Genomic DNA, 16,512 nt, shown 5'->3' on the forward strand with positions numbered 1-16,512 from the left:
ATAGGATGGGACGAACCGCATGTCAGTGTCCTTTCAAAATTCATATTCTGAACCCTAATTCCTAAGATAACGGCATTAAGAGGTGGGGTCTTTGGCAAGTGATTTGGTCCTTTGGAATCTGCCCTCTTGTTTGGGATTAGTGCTCTTATAAAAAAGGACTGAGAGAGCTCTTTGCCTCTTCTGCCATGTGAGGATACATAGAAAGTTCCATCTATGCAGAATGGAGCCCTTATCAGAAGCTGAATCTTCCGGGGCCTTGATCTTGAACTTCCTAGCTTCCAGAACCATGAGCAATTTCTGTTGTTTATGAATTATCCAGTCTAAGGGATTTTGTTATAGCAGCCCAAGTGCACTAGGGCAGCACCGTCTAGGGGGGTCACGAGGATGGGTTGAGTTGGTACATTCAGACCAGGACTGATTATCATTCCAGTCCATCTTTGAACTTTGGTCACTATTTCTGCCCCACCCCATTCTACCTAGGCTATGACATCTCTTATGGAGGATGCCCTATATTTTAAAATTCTTCTTATTTAAAATAAGAGTGGATTTTAAGAAAATCATAGTTTCTTACATTTGTTCAGCATTGTTACTCATAAGACAATTTCACAACCATTCCCACATTTACTATTGATAACTATCTATAGTAGGCAGAATCCTAAAATAGCCCCAAATACCTGTCTGTGCCTTGCAGAGTCCTGGGACTCTGACTAGGATGGATTTTAATCCCATGCTTAGGTTAAATTAGAAGGCACAGTTGAAAGGGAGATTGTTATGATTTAGATATGAGGGGTCCCCCAAACTCTTCTGTGTTAGGCAGGAATGTTCAGGGGTGTAGTGAGGAGATTGTGAGGCCTGTAACCTAATCGGTCCAGCCTGGTTGGAACAGCCTGGGTGGTAACTGTAGGCAGGCGAGTGTGGCTGAAGGAGGTAGAACACTGGGTCCTGCCTGGGAAGGGTGCATCCTCTGTGAGGCCTCTTCCTCTCTCTCTGCTTCCTGACCCTGCCAGGAGCTGAGCAGCTGTCTCCTGCTGGGCCTGTCCCCATGATGGGCTGCCTCACCTTGGTCCCAGAGCAATGAATTTAGCCATCTACAGATTGAGACTGAGATACTGTAGCCCCAAATAAACTTTTCCTCCTGTAAGTTGTTCTTGTTGGATATTTTGGTTACCATAATACCAAACCCAACTAAAACACAAGTTATCTGGGTAGCACTGACTTATCCCATGAGCTCTTTCAATTTGGATCTGGAGGTCAGTGATAGGGTGGACTTGAGATCTGAGGTCGGAGAGGGATTTGACCTGAGGGAGCGGAGCCATTGCTGGCTTTGAGGATGGGGGAGATAATGTGGCAGGGAATGCAAGTCTGGAGGAGCTGAGTGGAGCCCCGGCTGTTGGAGTCTCAGCCCTGAGGAACTGCACTGTGAGCTTACGGTGGACCCTGAGCTCCAGGTGAGCTTGCAGCCAGCTGGACCTTGATTTCAGCCTGGTGAGAAGCTGGGAAGAGACCCCGCTGTGCTGTGTCTGGACTCCCCTTCTGCATGACAGTCAGATGGCAACCGCACCTAGCTTCAAGCTGCTGGATTTGGGGCAATTTTTCACCCATCACTAGATGACTGTACTCACTTTCTCCGGCTGCCCCGATAAATGATCACAAACTTGGTGTCTTTAAACCACAGAGGTCTATTCTTTCATGGCCCTAGAGGCCAGAAGTCTGAAATTAAAATGTTCTCTCTTCCAGGTGTTCCTTGTCTTTCTCCTCCTCCTGTATCTGTGGCTCCTCTTCTGTATTTTTATAAGAACATCGATTATTGGATTTAGAGACTGCCTGGATAATTCAGGTGATGGACTCATCTCAAGAGCCTTAATTTAATTACCTCAATAAAACCTCTGTTGTCAATAAGATCACTTTCACGGGATCTGAGTATCAGGATGTGAACAAATCTTTTTTTTTTTTTCCTGGTACTAGGTCTTGAATCCAGGGGCGCTTAACCATTGAGCTACATCTCCAGCCCTTTTTTTGTATTTTATTTAGACAGGGTCTCATGGAGTTGCTTAGGGCCTCACTAAGTTGCTGAGGCTGGCTTTGAACTTGCGATCCTCCTACATCAGCCTCTGAGCCACTGGAATTATAGGCATGCACCACTATGCCTGGATGGAAAGTCTTTGAAAACACCATCCAATCATCCAAATCTATTGCAGTAACTAATACTGAGATAGCTCTTCTTATCACCTTTTTTTTCTTTTTTAAACAAAGAGGACTTTGCAAGTGAATATGCTTGTTTTCAAATTCAAGTGCAGTGGATTCTCATTGTTCCACAGATGTCTGTCTCTTTCACAGCATTTAGCACAAGGAGGGGCAGAGGCTAATTCTGAATAAATACTTGTCGATTAATTGAAATTCCAAATTAGTCCAGTGTGAAGTTGTGTTCAGGAAGAGATTCAGTGTTGAGGGGAAAATTATCACTTCTGCAAGTTCTTGGAGTCTGTGTAAAGAGGCCTAAGTTGATGAATATTACCATTCTTGATTAAAATGATGAAGGGTCCTTAGGAAACTACAGGCTGGGAAACTTTCCAAAGAGACACTTTCCCAAAGGACCAGTGATAAGAAATAGAAGTGTAGTTGGCTTAATGTAGCTTGGAAGGAAGCTGACCTGGGATGGAGTCCAGCCAGTGGCCCTGAGTAAGTCATTGAACCTTTGTGCCCTCCCCTGCTCTGTGCATATGACAGGCCAGTGTTTTAAAGACAGACTAAGATGATGGTAGTAATAATGGCCTTCGAGGTGGCAAATTCTGTTCCACTCATAGTCATTTATGCCTCACAACCACCTATGAGGTAGATATTAATATTATTCCCATTTTACAGATGGAGAAACTGAAATAGTGGTAAGGTCAAAGGTCAACAGCTACCAATCGTCCTGGCGCAGTCAGGATTTGAACTCAGATGTGTGGTTCCAGAATTCACCTTCTTTTTTTTTTTGATATTTTAAATTTTTTTTTAGTTATAGGTGAGCATATCTTTATTATTTTTTAAATTTTAATGTGGTGCTGAGGATCAAACCCAGTGCCTCACACATGCTAGGCGAGCGTTCTACCACTGAGCCACAACTCCAGCCCAGAAGTCACCTTCTTAACCATTACACTGTTATCTTTAAGGTAATAGGATCCCAGCAAGTGACATAGAACAAGGATTTAAGATAAGAATTGTGTTTTATGTAATTGGTGATGCTGAAAATTGTCCAGGAAAGGTGTTGGGTTTCCCCTCAGCCAGGCCAAGAGGGATGGGCAGGAGACTGAGAGGGAATGAAGTGGCGCCTACCTCTGGCCCTCACGGCCTCCAAGGTGGGCAAGGCAAGGTGACCAGCAGGGGACTACCACACAGCTTCACCTGCTGCTGGCCTGGTGAAGAGTCTGGTGGAGGAGATGCTGCGACTGCATCAGGGGAGGAGAATCCTGGGAAAGGTGGTCCAGTCCCACTGGGGCACAGTACAGTCGTTGGACACTCAGACACAGAAGTGTCCAGCGGGGTAAGCAGACCATTTTGTTCTTTCCTTGTGGCTTGATAAAGATTGCTCTTTTCTTTCCTGCCATTCTGGATGGGGGAGCGATGAACAAGTAAGTCTACGGGTCTGGAGGTGAGGCTAGGGTTCTAGAGGTTAGGGCAGAGAGGGGTTCAATGATGGTGGGAGGGATGGAGGTGGGGAATCCAGTTTCTTCATAATCTCCATCTTTTCCCCAACCCCTCAAGTAAACATATCATAAAAATGTGGGCGATGCTTCAAGACAAGTCTTTTAGTGACTCCCTCTCCTCTACCCATCAAATTATGATCTCTAATGTGTCCTATGCAGAAAATCAAATGATGCTCCCATTGGGTGAGCTGGTGGAGTCTCAAGGCTGAGTCCATATCAATAGGCTGGGGTTTCTTCCTGGAGCAACAGGGGTAACTGGGAGATGAAGGTCTTGAATGCAGGAGAAGGTCTAATACAGGGGAATGGGTTGGGTGGGGATGATGGGCTTCCAGGTGGGGATCTTGAAACAGAGAGCTCAGACCAGGGGGCAATGAGTGCAGGAATAAGCAGAGAGTGAGGAGGGACAATAAATGTCCTGCATGAGGAACTGGGACCCGAGCTAACTTAGGAAAAGCAGGTGTGGTGTGCAGGAGGGTCATGCCCAGGGCTGAGAGCACAGGCACACCACACTCCGGGGAATGGGAGAGAAGACCAAGCCTAGTGAAGGTGAATGTCATTCCTGGGCACATCTCTCTGCCATCAATAGTGATTACCCTGTTCTGTCTTCCCATGAGACACACCCAATTACTCTTCTGAGGGTTTTGCACACGTACCTTAATCCTCTCCTTAACTCCAAGTTGGGGATTGTCAATGGCATCTTACACAGAGCAGTTAGGTGTGGCTACGGCAGGTCCCCGTGCAATTGGTGATGCTGGATTTGAATCCTGCCTATCGAATTCAAAGCTCCTATTCTCCTTAGCCCAAGGAGCACTATAGAATGAGCTGGAAGTTTGAACTTTGAGGCCTTTGAGGTGTTGGCTTTGAAAGTCTATGAGATTCTTGGCAATGTGAGGTTGGGTCTTTAAAAGAAAAAACACACACATTTTCAAATATTTAATTGAATTTCTTAGGATCTGAGCAAAGGATTGAGTTGTTTCTTTAAAAACGAAGCCATCCTTTAAAGGCTGTGTCATTATAGTCTTTCCTCTTGAAGCCTTTCAATCTCAAATTCAAAGTAAAATGATAACAATAAACTCTGACTTTCTAGAAATCAATTGCAATCGCCTCTTTGTTACTTTAATTGAACCGCTTCACAATTATTCAGGTATTTTTATTTTAAATAAGCATGTCCTCCTCCTCTCACACAACTATTCTGATTCTTCTTTTGAGAAGAAAAACAGATCCTCAACAGTATTTTGGCTCAAATCAAAGCAAGCCCGAGAATGAAGGGTTGGGACTGGTGGCCCTTCTGAGATGTATGTCCTTCTGCTGGGACCCAAGCTTGGGGGGCCAGGAGGGGGTGCCAGAAACGGAGCCCAGGGAGCCCAGGGTCCCCTGGCTTTGTCTCTTTATTTCTTAGTCACTGTTCTGTTCTCTTAAGCAATTCTGCATTCAGATGTGGGTATGCTGGACTGTTTCTTGCCTGACAAAAATACAGCCTGTATAAGCAGAATTCTTTGCCTTGGGGCACCTGCCAGCCATGGTGGGCCAGGGCGTGTGTCACTATTGTGGGAACTGAGGGGACATTCTCTCACTCCACAGATACTTTCTGGATGTAATTTGCCCCAGGCCCTCTTCTCTGTGCTCAGGAAGGACCAGCCATGAACAGCTCTGGCCAACTCTCTGCCCATCTGGAGCACATACTCTAGATGAGCAGAGAAATCCATCGAGTTACTTATAGCTCTCATCCTCGATTCAACTGCCACATGGATTGTCACAGGATACAGCTGCAGTATAGCGCTCCTGTGGGTGGGGAGAGTGTGAGTCGGAGAGGCCTCCTCTGGGCCGGCCATGGCCCCATCTCACCCTCACTGCAGCAAAAGGCAGAACGTCTTGTCTTGCCATTCATTGTAAGGCGCTCCCGAAACTCCTTCTCCTCCCATCCTCCAGGGCTTCCTGCGTAGGTGGCCCTGACAGTTTTCCTAGCCTTTCTCTCTGCTTCCAGGGCTAGTCCTTGGGTCCCACTATGCACTTCCTTCTTTAAGAAAGGGAACACTGCCTTCCAGGACCCCTAACAGGGAAGGGTCTGTAAACCTGCAGGTGTGAGCACTCTCCTGCTTCCTTTTCCTGTCTGGCCTGTGTCCCACCTAGGGCTGCAGTCCCCAGCAGCTCTGGTGTCAGAAGGGGGTCACTGGTGACATAGAGAGGAGACAGAGACTTTGTTGGCACAGATACTGGAATGCTGCCGTTAGCAGGAGAAACACGGGTTCTTGAAGCCACTTCACATGGAAGCCTGGCAGAGAGGCTTTCTCCATTTCCCACTCCCACCCTGAATGCCCTGAGGGTGCAGCTGGGTGGCCCAGACAGACAGCCTGACCAAGAGCCGGAGGCATAGGGCTTAGGACCTCTTGGGGAAGGACAAGTGTGTCTGGTAGAGAGACTGAGGACAAATCTGTTGTGGCAAGGTTGATGGAGTCACCAAGCCATCAGCCCATGCTTCCTGTCTGACCTGGTGGCTGCATCCTCCGACCTCACCCGCCACCCTCCGAGTGGGGGCAGCCCAGGGCTAACAGGCAAGATGCTCTGAGCCAGGCTCTGACAAGAAGGCCTCGATTGTTGGCAGCTAAGGTTTTCTATAACAGCTTCCATAGCAACCAAGGAGATCTGGAGAAGCAGCTGAGAACTCCTGGTTGCTTAGCAAATGCTTGCTGTTGGCGAGGTGGCAGCCACTCTGCACCTGCCTGCAGTATGAGAGGAGGCTGGGGCAGCCACGGCCTGGCTCACCGGGGGCTCGGGCTCTGCAGCCTGCCTCCCCCTCCTTCCACAACTCTGGCTCTATCTCCCAGGGGGAGGGGACCCCAGTGAATATTCCATCCTGTGAGTTCAAGATGGAACAGCAGCCTCTTTGTCCCACCTTGGACTGAGGCGTGAGCCTGGGTATGTGGGGAGGGTCTGGGGACGGAGGGAGTGCTTGTGTGGTGGGGAGGGGTGGTGCAGACAACTGGAGCCCAGGTTGCCTGGTCTCAGGTGCTGCTGCTTGTGATCGGGATCCCACATCCTTGTTGAGTAAGAGCTCCAGCCTGACATTTGGAATCTGGGGACCTCACTCTTGTGATGCCCTGTGACATCAGGGCAGGTCAGACGTGGGGAGAGCTGGGTGGGTGGCCATGGAGCCAGCTGACAACCAGTCAAGAAGTGACCACTGAGCCAGTAGCTCTTGCCAGTGGTCTCTCCTCCTCCTCCTCCTCCTCCTCCTCCTCTTCCTCTTTCTCCTCCTGATCCTAGTATTCAGTGTGCCACGTACTTGGTTGCTGGGAGCCATTAGCCAAGTAGGTATGACAATTTCCTTGCCAGCGTACCCCATGTTGCTGACATGTTGCAGTGACATTGAATGTAGGTGACCTTGCTCAAGGACCAAGGCAGACCAGGGTGTTCCCGGTTTTAAGATAATCGTGTTTAGGGCGTTCCCAGTTTAGGTTCCAGGTTTAAGGTTTAAGATTATTCCTGCTGGGAATAGGGCGTATCCTGCTGCCTGAGTTCCCCTTGAGTTCTCACGGGATTCAGACAGTATATTTTGGGAGATAGAAGCCCAGTGGAGGAGGATTTGGGCAGAGAACGTGGATTTCCCCAGAACGTGATTGTAGACGGCTGGTGTGAGTTCGGGAATAAAGAGTTGCTGTTTGAGTCTACAAGCTGTGTGGTGGCTCGTGATTGTGTGCCCAGCCAGACTGCGGCATTTGTGCCCAGCCAGACTGCGGCATTTGGCGTCCCGTGCGGGGAACTTCTGAAGCCTGGAGGTAAGTGAAATTTCTCACCCTTGAGGAAGAGAGAAAGAATGGGTGACCAATTCAAAAAACAATGTGTTCTCGTTTTGATTTATTTTGTTTTTATTTCAAGTTGCCTGTTCCTAGAACTTTCTCAGGCAAACTGGGGAAAATGGTTGACTCAAGGTTTGAAGTTATTCGCCTCTGAGCAAAAGAAATTGTTAGAGAAAGGAGGCACCCCAGTAAGACCAAGAACAGTTAAGGCATATGTTGATAAAATACAAAAATGTGGCAAACGGCTTTTTAAAGATGAGTTATTAAGTATATTAATGAGACCATCATGGTATCCTGTAGAAGGATTTTTCTTCAACAAGAAAGAGATGGCTAGTTCTGTTTACTACACTTGTCTAAGATCTTGGTTTTTACAGACATCTGATTAATTTAGAAAGCTAAAGTGTTAAAATATCAACCACTAAATATGAAATCAAGTACTCTTTACTTATAAGTTCCATAAGGTAATATATTTAAACATTATGTGTGTTTTCATAAATTGGTAAATGGAAAAAGGTTTAATATTGCTTTGTGTCTGTGTCTTTGCTAAAACAAGGTTACTAAGAGTTAAGATTCTATCATGTGTAATTTATATACAAAGAGTAGAAAAATTTTCAGTTGGGTTTCAATCATAGTATTATAGTACCATAAAAAAAAAATGAAAGTCTTTCATCTTATTAAAGTGGAGTAATTTGTCTAAATCAGAAATTTTATAAGAGTTGTTTCAGAATGTGAATTTATAAAAAGGGTTAACGGTTAAAAAAGAGATAGGTCATAAAGCCTCTGTCAGCCTCAGTTTCCTAAATTGCTAGTGTCTGCCCTGGCTCTGGCTTCCTTCCTCCTCCAGCAATCATTCTTATCCCCCAGTCTCTCCAAGGAGAAGGGTCTGGAAGGTCATGCTGGGAGGGCAGCAGACAGCAGGAGAGAGGCCAGAGCAGACAAGTGGCCTCATTCACTGGACAGCCTCCACAGCCCGTGTCCCACACTTAAGAGTCCCCAGATGCTTGACATTCACCTCCCTTGAGGTTCCCTTGAGGCAGGAACCAGGTGGACTCTGCCTCATTAGTGCCAGTCCCTACAGGCAAGGGAGAGAGCAAGGGCTCTCTGCTCTCGGCCGCCTCTCAGAGCCAGGTGAGGTGGACTGCTGTGATTCTCAGGAAAGTCATTCATTCAAACCACAGTGGGTGCCTGGGGAGTAGTTAGTCACGTAAAGCTGTGACCTGTTCCCGTGTGACCTGTTCCAGATCTTGGGATGTAAATGAGGAAAATCATACACGTGACTTAATAAAACCCAGTGTTAGCCTAAAGGGTATCCTTCATAGCTAGCACTGCCCCCTGCTCACTGACCACCGTGGTGACAGAATGGCTTCCCGAGCTTCAGTTTCCCTGTATATAAAATTGAGATCATGGAACCTATTCTGCGGCTTATTAGGAGGATGCGGCAGTACTGCCATGTTGAGCCTGTAGAAACTCCCTGACAGCTATGACCTTCTGCCTCATGAAGGGCAGCCACTGGTATGAATCTGGAACCTGATTTATAGCCACATCCCACCTGACCCTGACCTGTGCTTTGCTCTAGGAAGATGGTCCTGAACTGGGGTGGTCCATCACGGATGCCAGGGAAGCCAGCGGCCTGAATTTTGATGATGGCCCTTCTGTCCTCCAAAATATTGCCTCCTGAAGCCCAGAGTTTCAGGGTCCTCCGACTCCCCCCTTCTGCTTCACTTTCACCCCCTGCCTTGAGGGCACTGGCTCTACCACAGTGTGAGTGGAGAGCTGTCCCAGGCCACCCAGGGGAGCTGGACTGGACCCCCGGCTCTTGTTTCTGACTGTAGGGTTCTTCTTACTCAGTAGCACCCCCTCTGGGGAGGAGTTTCACAATCCTTTGGAGTTACTGATGTCCCAGTCCTCCATCCATCTTTCTTTCTTTTCTTTTCCTTCCTTCCTTCCTTCCTTCCTTCCTTCCTTCCTTCCTTCCTTCCTTCCTTCCTTCCTTCCTTCCTTCCTTCCTTCCTTCCTTCCTTTGCCAGGGATTGGTTACATGGTGCTTAACCACTGAGCCACATCCCAAGCCCTTTTAGATATTTTATTAGACACAGCGTCTCACTGAGTTGCTTTAGAACCTCGCTAAGTTGCTGAGTCTGGCTTTGAACTCGCAATCCTCCTGCCTCAGCCTCCCAAGCGGCTGGGATTAAGGTGTGTGCCACCATGCCTGGCCCAGCCCTCCATCTTTTGTTCTACAGACTTTCCCTGCATGGTGACTGTGAGCTGGGCAAACCTCCCCACTCTCCGGTGCTGGGTAAGGAAAACAAACCAAAAAAGAAAGCCAGTGTGTGGCCCTGGGGCCCAGAGGCAGCTCACGAGTGGCGGAGTTAGAATTTAAAGCTGCGTGCTTCAGTCAAGGGCTCCGATGTGCACGTCACCTGTTAAGACTCAGGCTCACAAAAGACACGGAGGAAACCTAATGCACATGACCAGGTGGAAGAAGTCAATCTGAGAAGCCTAGTTTTATGATTCTAACTCTACGGGGGTCTGGAAGAAACAAACTGCAGAGGATAAGATCAGTGGTTGCTGGGTCCAGGGGAAGGGAGGGAGGATGAATAGGCAGAGCGTGAGGACTTTTAGGCCAGTGAAACTCTTTGGTGTGAAACTCTGGCAGTGGATTTGTGTCCTTATACATTTTGCACAAACCCACAGAAAGTAACACCAACAGGGAGCCTCATGAAAACTAGGGGCTTTGTGTGAGGCTCATGGCGTAGGGCCATTGTTTGTGGATAATGGGGGACACTGTGGGGATAGGATGTATGTGGGATCTCTCTTTATTTTTCTTTCATTTTGCTGGGAAACTAAAAAAAAAAGCCTTTATGTTTTTTGAAAAAGCCTATAAATAAAAGATCTGGGGTTTCTCCACCCACAGCTCAGATGATCCTACTGATGGGCCCAGGACCCTGAGGAGGGGCAGCCCTGGGCAGCCTTGGAGAGCTGTGAGTCCCCACCCCTAGACATCTCAGGACGCTCATTGGCCAGCCACATGGCAAGATCTCTGCTGTGGATCCCACATTACTTTCTTTTACTACTAAAAAACGAAAAACCAAAACCCCAAAACCAACACTGGGAGTAAATTTGGTGGCTGTGAAATTTCAAAAGGCTGGGAGGCATTTCCTTGAACACAAAGTCATAACGTGGCCCCTGACCCGCCCAGCATGGCACACGGTTGGCATCAGGGGCCTGGTTGTACCTCAGCAGAAAATACATTCAACTCGCCAAAGCCTGGTCAGCACTGCCTAGAAAGATCACAGTGGGCTTCACAGAGGAGGCGACCTTGAAGAACCAGGAGGCACGGATCTGGGCTGGACATGGGGGAGTGAGGAGGCCAGTCGGGTGGAATGCAGGGGACAGGCAGAAGGGCAAGTCAGAGGCCCCTAACCTGTAGGACAGCTCGATTTGAAACTTGCTGCAAGGGGTAAGTAAGTGATCACCTGACGGAGCCCTGAGGCATGCTCAGGACTGGGGATTATGCTGGGGATGCTGCCTCGCAGGAGACGGAAGCCGTGGCAAGTTTAGAATTCACTTTCCACCAGAGAGGCCAGCCTTTGTGGCCATCTAGATGGATTTCAACTCCCATCAGCCACCCCTGGCATGAGAAGGTCCTTACAAATCTCAGGAGACTGGACTTGGAGGGTCCTTTACCAAGGTCTGGGCAGCTTCTTGAGGCTACGGTGGCTCTGCTGGTCCATCACCCCCATTCTCAGGTGCCTTTAATTTCCACTCCCAGCAGCTCCAGACCTTTGGGACTGCATCTGGGAGCCAGCCCCGGGCTCAGGGGCCCTCTCCCAGCAGGACACTGACAGAAACATCTCACAGGCCAGAGAGCAAGACCTCTTGTTGCCACTAGTCACCCTTCTCCCCGTGGCTTCTCTTCAAAACAATAACTGTTGTTTTTCAAGGAAGACTCCATGGCCCATGGAGCTGTGGACACTTTGGCAGGCCTGAGTCATTAGGGCTGGGCCCTGAAGCCCTGGTGTCCCAGGAGGCTCCAGCACATCAGCCACAGGCGATGACAGCCCTGGTCCTAGTGTCCCAACCTCTGGGCCTGCAGAAGCATATGTGTGTGTGTGTGTGTGTGTGTGTGTGATTTGTGGGCCTCTGTTATATACAGACAGAGGCTCTTGTCTGGCCTTCACCCTGTGTGCCTGAGCCTCCTCAAGACTGATCAAGTTCAAGCCTTGGAGTGGGTGTGGGAAGAATCCATTCCTTTCTTCCTTGGAGAGCCCCCAGACCAGAGCCCCCTGACCGTTAGCCATGGCAGATACAGGGCCCATGGTTTATAAGCTTTGCAAGAGCCTGCAAAAAATGTTTGTGGCCTAAAAAACATATTTGCTTCAAAATAGATAAATAAAACATGAAATTTTAAAAATTTAAAACAGGTTTAATTGGAAGTCTTCATAATATCAATATTCAGCCACAACTCAACTGAGGTAGAATTATAAACTTAGTCTTAGGGAAACCTGGTGATCTATAGATTTTCCCTTACTGTGCAATAAATCAAGCAGTTTCTTTTGAAAGGGTGGTTTTCAAGGTAAGAGTGAATGGGCCTGTGAAACACTTAAAATGACCTCAGAGTTCAGGCAAGACCCAGGCACGGGTCACTGGCTTCTGCTTCGTGCTCTGAATGCAAACGGGTTTGCTCTGCTGCAGTCCCCGCTGTCATTCGGCTGAAATTATCATAAAATCATTTCCAAATACGCTGCAGTCAGCATCACAGAATGCGCCAGTGTCCTCCGACCTCAGCCTCGATGCTCTCACCTGTGACTGCGACTTCCAGAATCATAACCCAACCGCCACTGCTGCTCCCCCTCCCTGCCGGTCCTGGTACCATCACTAACTGCTGTTGCCAAAACACCGTTGAAGCTTTGATTGTCTTTTGCTCACATGTGAACGATGCTTCCTACCAATGAACTCACTTGACCTTGCTCACACTCTGTGAGGCGGCACATCACGGCTAATGGGGGCCATCTGGGACACACGCCATTTAGCACGCGCCGCCTCCCAGGGAGACGTGGAGCGGGTGTTCAGGCTGTCTTTAAGGCTCGGCCCCATCTCCCCGACCAGAACCCGGTCCTGTTTCTCACCCTAACTGCGGGGGAATGTGGGGATCTAGGGGAGCACTCAGCGCCGTAGAGAGACCCACTATCTCTGCAGCAGACAAGGCCAGGGTGTGCACCTCTAGAAAGACCAAAAGCCCAGCGCCCTCGGCAAGGTGGGGTAAAGGTGGGGCAAAGGTGGAGCACAAATTATGGGCTCCTGGGGGGGTGCCCTGCTTTGGCTTGGCTCCCTGGTACTCTCTGTGCTTCTGCCACTCCTGTTCACTTGAGCAAGGCCCTCAGGCAGGTATTGGAGCTCCTGTTAGGAGGGAGACAGCTGCTCAGACACAGGAAGTGCCTGTCGGAAGTCACTCAGTGGGCGGCTCTGCAATCATCACCAGAGCCCCTCTGACCACTCTCCTAAGCAAGGACTTAAGGCAACAGATGTGGCCCATCAGTCTCCCCTCTGCAGAGCCCCAATTTTTTCAGGTGTTAGGTGGGCATGTACATAAAGGTAAGTTCACCTTCCTGCACTACCTAGAAGACTAATGTCTAGGAACCAATGCTATTTCTCTATTAATTTTTTTTTTAAATAAAGGAATAGGCATATGATGAAATTCAGCAAACAATTATGGCAACTCTGCTAGGGCTAGGTTTTCTAAAAGGGTTTTTCACTCCTAAAAGGAAACACAAGGAAGGGACAGGATCTACTGCAGCCAACTTGTGACCATGAGGGGACAAGTCTGAAAATAAAAATCTGTCATAGAGGATGGCAGAATGAAAAAACAAAGCAAAAGTTCACGATAAAGTCATTAAGTTGCTGAATTAACTCATCCTGGAATTATCAAACCTCGGGACTTATTATGCAACGTAAATTTAGTTTCATTTTTTACTTTTAGTTTTGTAATTTTTTTTTTATTACTTGAGCTACATTTAGTTGTGTGTTTTGCCTGCAGCCGAGAACAATCAAAATGATTCAGTGACAAATATTCCCTTTATTCTGGGTCTTTGCCCAAGTTATTTCCATCAACAAAAATGGGAATATTTTCTTATCCATCTGGTGAACTTGTCCCTAAAAATCAGCCCAGATGTTGCTTCCCATAGGAGTCCTTCGCTGAACCCTGTCATCCAATGGGTGTAACGTTTCTCTCTCTGTGCTATCGAGTCCATATTAGCTATTGTTACTCCAGGCCTGTCACTTGCTCGTCACCTCCCCCTCTCCACCACTACCTGTCAGAAGTGGGGTTTTATTGTCTCTGTTTCTACAGCCCTTAGAAGAGCCTTGCACAGAACAGACCTCAAGAAGGAAGTTTTGAACGGAATCGAGTCCAGTGGCACAGGCACGAGAGGTCCGTGAACTATGAAGCAGGACACAATACAAGGTGGCGTTGGGTTGATGAATTGAGGCACTGAAGTGCCGATTGCTTTTTAATGGGCTTCATTCAATTAAACAGATACTTAGCTGTTGACGTACCTCTCTGTGCAGCCAAAGGAAAACCATGGCGTTCTGACAATATCCTTCTCCCCTTCCAAAAGCGATTTTGAGGACAAGATCACAGCCGTGCTGTTTCCCATCTCCCCAGATGGCAGTGAGTGGACCTGGAGGGGACCCCTGGGCCGCCTGCATTAAGTCCAGCTCTGCGTTTGCTGGGTGGGGCGCGTCCTCATGCTCTTCATCATCTGTTCGGTGGCAGAACCCTTTGCCAGTCCCCTCGAGGCTCCTGAGAGGCCAAGGCGAGGACAACCTCTCTGTGCACTGTCACAGGCTGGGAATGCCTCCTCCGTGGAACTCCCAGCATCCCCCAGGGCTGCTCCCAGGCCCATCCGTTCCAGCAGCGTTGATGCTTTGGCGGGGGCTGTGTGGACCCCCACCCCTCAAACCAATTCCCAACTGTAGGAACTGCCTCTAGCGCAGGCACCGAGCCCTCCCAGGCAACGGAGCAGTCAGTGCTCGCAGATGACACCTCTTCCCTCGGGCTCCTGCACTCGGGCCACTACCCACCTGCCCGGCTCACCCCAGGGCTAGAAGTGGACAACAGAGGGGCAGCCCCTGTGCCCCAGAGCCCACTGAAATCATTCAAACTGTTCCAAAAGCTCAGTCCTTGTCCCCAATGCCAATCTAATAACAAGGATGAGGTTTTGAGAAAAAGGGAAAAGAAGGTTTATTGCTTTGCTAGCAGAAGAGAAGCACAGGGGACTCCTGTCCCGGAGGCTGTGATTCTGCCATCAGGGAGAACCAGGGGCATTTACAGAGGTGATCAGAGAAAATGAGATTAGGGAGGAGAGATCAGCAAGGAGAAGATCAGGGAGGAGGAGGTTGGGAAAAAGGAAAAAAAAAAAAAAACATGTAAGTTTAAGCCACAAGGGAGATAGTCGAAGCATCAAGTGAAGCCCTGTTGTAGCCCTGCATGCTCCATGGGTCCCCTTCTCTTGGGAAATATAACAAACTACCCCTTCAATGGCAATCATCTTTTTATCTGTTGCCTGCATCTTACTTGAATAATAAAAAAATCTACACTTAAAAACAGCCTTTAAACCAGGAAGCTAGTGAGTGTGTATGTGTGGGGGTTGGTGAGGAGTCTCTTCTTCGGGAACTGGCCCAAAGAGACACTAGCAGGGAGCGTGCGGGGTGTTGGCCCCTGCAGCAGCCCAGCCAGCAGAGAGGCAAGGACCAGATCAACAGTGTCCCTTGTTCTGATGGCCTCCTAGACTGGTTGATAATCTAGCAGGACTGGGAAGGAAGGGAGTTCTGGGTGGGAATGTGATACTTTCAAATGCGTGAATCAGTACATGGGATGTGCCATGGAGTGCAGGTTACGATCCCCTTGACATTTGACCAGAGGTCTTAGGAATGAAGGGAAGTGGGCACCAGAATTTCTAAGCGGATCTTCATGCTAAGAGCCAAAGGCTGTGCCTTGGACTCACACTGCCCTGGGAGTATGGACTTGGAGGGTCCTGAAAACCCCTCTTAAAGGGAAGGAGAGTATTGGAGTCCTTTCCAGCCCCAGCAAGAGGCCGGTGGCTGCTCCTTTTCCTGAGTGGCAGTTTCTTCAGGGAGGAGGCCTGAATTGGCCTGAGGTTAACGCTCAGCAGAGGCTCGGGGGCCTCTGCTCCAGGGGATGAAGGAGAAGTGGATGGGGGGCAGTGGGAAAGGCTGGCAGGGGCTTCTGGTCTCTGGGGTTTTGGCTCTCAAGGGAACATGAATCTGGCCTGCTCTCCTGCCCCTTGGTGGGGGCCTTTCTGGATCCTGGAAGCGGAGGTGGAGCTATTTGGCAAAAGTTTAAGCACAAGCCTCCTAAACAAAGGCTACCACTGAGTCATCTGCTCCTGGACCTTTGTTGTTAGTGTCAACCTGAATGATGATTTGGAGTCGAGGTTCAGGAACTGAGCTCATCTGGGCCTCGGCAATCCCAAGCCAAATTTAAAAGCATCTATTGCTTCTTAAAGTGGCTTATCCTGGTTCCGAAGGGTCCCCTCCAGATGCCAGCCTTTGGGGCTTGCAGGACTGGCCTTCCACGCCACAACTGTTTCTGTGGCACTGGACTCGGGGCTCCCTCATCTTCGCCCCAGCACCCTGGCCGTGCCCCCTGTCCTCAGAGATGGCCGAAGCCCTTCTGGAGCCTGTGCCAGGGATGAGCACCCGGCTCGGTCCCAGTTTCAAAGTGCATCCTTGGAGGGGAATAAACATGTTCTAATCAAAACAAAACACTTCCAAATGGGAGTTTCCTGTTGGGACTTCCTGGCAGCTCCCACGGCAGTTGTGATGATGGAAACACTCACTGAGTTTCTTCTTCTCGAGGGTGTGGAGGGCCTATGACAAGATGGCCTTAATTTCCTCTTTCTGGACAGGGACCACACCTGAAGTTGTCAGAGGGGGTGGCCTGAAGTCAGCTGGTCAAACCCTGTGCCGGTACCCGGCAGGGGGCACTGACAACTGTCTACTGACTG

General features: G+C 49.0%; 1 long non-coding RNA gene across 1 annotated transcript; it reads left to right on the forward strand.

The window, feature by feature from the left end:
* The first annotated feature begins 6,682 nt into the window (after positions 1-6,682).
* Positions 6,683-15,087, forward strand: LOC131424090 (uncharacterized). Its single transcript, XR_009226575.1, has 3 exons — positions 6,683-7,462; positions 13,833-13,946; positions 14,051-15,087. It is a non-coding gene; the product is annotated as an uncharacterized LOC131424090 (long non-coding RNA).
* Positions 15,088-16,512: the final 1,425 nt, after the last annotated feature.

Source organism: Marmota monax, unplaced genomic scaffold (assembly GCF_021218885.2).
Source record: "Marmota monax isolate L192 unplaced genomic scaffold, Marmota_monax_Labrador192_F-V1.1 WCK01_AAM20220418_F8-fsc00010, whole genome shotgun sequence".
NCBI lineage: Eukaryota > Metazoa > Chordata > Mammalia > Rodentia > Sciuridae > Marmota > Marmota monax.